Source organism: Ipomoea nil, unplaced genomic scaffold (assembly GCF_001879475.1).
Source record: "Ipomoea nil cultivar Tokyo-kokei standard unplaced genomic scaffold, Asagao_1.1 scaffold1769, whole genome shotgun sequence".
In the NCBI taxonomy this organism is placed as follows: domain Eukaryota; kingdom Viridiplantae; phylum Streptophyta; class Magnoliopsida; order Solanales; family Convolvulaceae; genus Ipomoea; species Ipomoea nil.
The window spans coordinates 1,160,094-1,163,697 of NW_017618197.1; positions in this window are offsets into that span (position 1 = coordinate 1,160,094).

Below are 3,604 nucleotides of genomic sequence, written 5' to 3' on the forward strand. Positions count from 1 at the left end.
AAACGAATTAGACGCCCCGGAGTCGAACAGGACCAGAGCCGGAATCGATTGCACCAAAAAGGTCCCAGTCACGACATCGCCGTCTCCGGCTTGAGCTTCTCTTAACGCGAGGATCCTTCCTCGAGGCAATTCCCCTTTTGAACTCTGAAAACCCAAGCTCCCAAACGATTGTTGTCTCCGAGGGGGCGGTGCTGCAATCTCACTGGAGCTAATCTGAGTGGAGACACCACTCCTGATCCAACGCTCAACCACGCTAGGGGTGTTGGGAGTCCCCACCAAACGAGGTTTCTTAACCAAATCCAGCGCCTGAGAACGATGGCGGGGTGGAGCTATGGCGAGACTTTTACAGAAACAACACGGTTACGGTAGGCATAAACAAACTGCGCACCCTTACCCGGTGCTGAAGACGAGAACACTAAAACTAAACGGAAGCAACGGAACAAACACAACAAACAACAAATAACTCACAGCTCACCGCGCGTCTTAGAAGTCCTAAGTCCTAAAAACTTAGGTACTTAAAGGTCAACTTATGGTCTCAAATCACACTTAACTTCTCAAAGTCCGACTCTTAACATCCTAGGCTCAAACCTAGGCTCTGATACCAACTGTAACACCCCCTGATTTTTCAAAATTTTTAAAACATAAATCTCAAAGGTAAGCATCTAATCATCAAGACACAGAGCAAGCGGAAGTTATATAAAATCGGTAAGCGTTATGCCACACCCATAAACCATGGGTGCACAGGCTAGTCAACAACAATCTAACAAAATAAGAACCAAACATTAAAGATTCTAAGGCACACAGGCCAACAAAGGATAAACGTCTAGCATGGGGTCTACACTAACTAAGGTCCACTACTAGCGCGCTCAGCATCTACTCAAAACCTGTCAAAAGATTAAGGGATAACACCCAGTCAGCGAATAATGCTGGTAACCCATCAATACGCGTTAAATAGCATAATATAGATAGATATAATCAAAACCATTTGGAACGGGAATACAATATATATCATTTCAAAACAAAGGAGGGAAGTCAACACCAAAAACTCATCAATCACTCTCAATAGAAACGAGGATCAACATCCTCACAACAACAACAAGACCACAAACATGAGAGACAACACAACTCAAGATGTTTCCTACCGTTCACAAGGTAGAATACATCAAGACATGCTCATAAGCAAGAAAATCACATTCACACGGTCACAACTACATGTCACAGTGACAACTACATGTCACAAGTTTCAGAGTTCCAACCTTATGCCTTGTTCTAACCTTATAGCTAACCCCGACCTTATTTCAGTTCCAATCATTACCTCCTAGTGTCACCCTGTACTTCTGAGTCCAACCTTTTGCCTCCATGGACCGTCGTCCCCCCACCTACATCCCGTCGAGCAGACCTCCATGGACTCGGCCTCGGCCCCATGGGCTCGGCCGAGCCCATGGCCGGCCCCTTGGCCGCGCTCCGTGCTCGCCCAAGGGTCGGGTCCTCGCGTGGAGCGAGTCTCGCGGCGCGGGCCGCGGCTCCTCCTGCGTACCCCGGGCCCGTAGCGTCCGGGGAGTATAAAAACACTCCCCGGTGTCCTATTCAAGCATCTACTACTTTCCTACACAAATTGTCTTGTCATTACACGTCTCGAACCTCTGTAATAGCGTTATACATCCAATTAATATAATATCTCTACCCCTATTATCGTTTTGTTATTTATATATTATATTCAAACATATATTCGGGTTGTATAATCTGGGTCCCTGGGTTCATATTGTAACACCACCGATTTTCATGCCATTTTAAACTTAAATATGCAAGATAATCTAACCACAAACATAAACAAAACACAGCGGAAGTCTAAATATATAAAGCCAGAAAAAGGGAGTGCTATGCCACGCTCACACCATTGTGAACGCACAGGGCAAAAACCATCATCAACAATCTAACTTATTGTTCAACATAAGGGGCACACATGCCCAAAACACAACTAAAACTGTCTGTGAAACTAAACTAGCCATCTCTAACGCGCTCGCCGACTACTCAGGACCTGAAAAGCGCACATATATAGATAGTATTATACAAAATCATTTTCGAAACGGGATACTGTATATATCAGTTCAAAACCATAAGGAGAGAAGTCAACAATACGGACTCTATTACACTCTCAAAGAACAAGGGAATCACATCCCAAAACGTCAAGACAAGACACAACAGAACAACTCAACACCGCTCAAGATGTAAGCTACTGATCACAAAGTAGAAACATCACGGCAAAGACAACAACGATAATAAGTACAAATCGAGGTGTATTCTACTGATCACAAAGTAGAATACCCCTCGACATGCTCAACAGAAGATGATAAACAATCACACACATTGGCAACCCGTGCCATCGTGACACTTCATGTCACATATTACACATTCCAGGTTCAATATGCCATCCCTATGCCCGGTTCCAACCTTATGGCTACCCTCAACCTTATAACTAGTTCCAACCTTTACCTCCGAGTACCACCCTGTACTTCCAAGTCCAACCTTATACCTCCGGGAACAGTCGTTCCCCCTCCAACATCCACCAAGTCAAAACCACTGGTCCCAAAGTACACGAGGGTACCGAACATATCAATCACACAACCACCAATCTCATGAGCCTGAAACCCAAATCACGTGAGCCTGAAGCCCAGTTTACAACTCCATCATATTATTTCATGGCCACCACGAGGACCACATATGTACCTTGGTGATTAATGTCCCATTCCAATAATCGTGCAATCCAGGTACAACCAACACACACATCAACATAGGAATCAATCAACGGATCACAACGAAGATATGAACCATACTCAATCAAGGAAAGGATCACAATCCGACGTCAATGATGATTAACACATGTTATCATCCACAAGAGGAAAGAACAAACCACACACACTAGCATTTCAACATCAAACTAGCATGCTTATGAAACGGGTAAACCAAATATAGTTCCGAAGAACATACAAGACTCATCATGGTTCAACGAATCACAAGGTTGAACACTTAGCACGATTCAAAACACCAAATCCTACATGGATTCCTACCATCACGTTCTAGACATACGAAACATCAAGAAGACACTCAAAAGCCCAACAAAAGAATCACGGGGAACAAATCCCCAACAACCAACATATATGTACCCGCGGTGGGGCCATGGGTGGACCCCCACCCGTGGTTCCGCCCGCGGGAACGATCCTACGACGACACGCCTGTACCCCGCGGGTGGTGCACTACCCGCTGTTCCATCCGCGGGTATATGCCCTGTACCAAAAATAATCACTTCGGGGATTTTCAACACCAAGCTCAAATTCAAGTCCAAAACACCCAAAATCTCACAAATTACAACAATATGACTTGAATCAAAGGAATAGCCAAGCAATGGCATACATGAACCCTAATAACAAGCTCAAGATATGCATTTTCACAAGACAATGCATCAACACTCACATTTCATAGCAAAAACACAAGTAGAAGTCAAGAAATCATCATATAGGTAAGTAAAATAGATTTTGTAGAGCATGGGTTACCTCTTGTAGACTACAACTTCACTTTTCACACCTTAACAAGCTTCTAAAAAGGC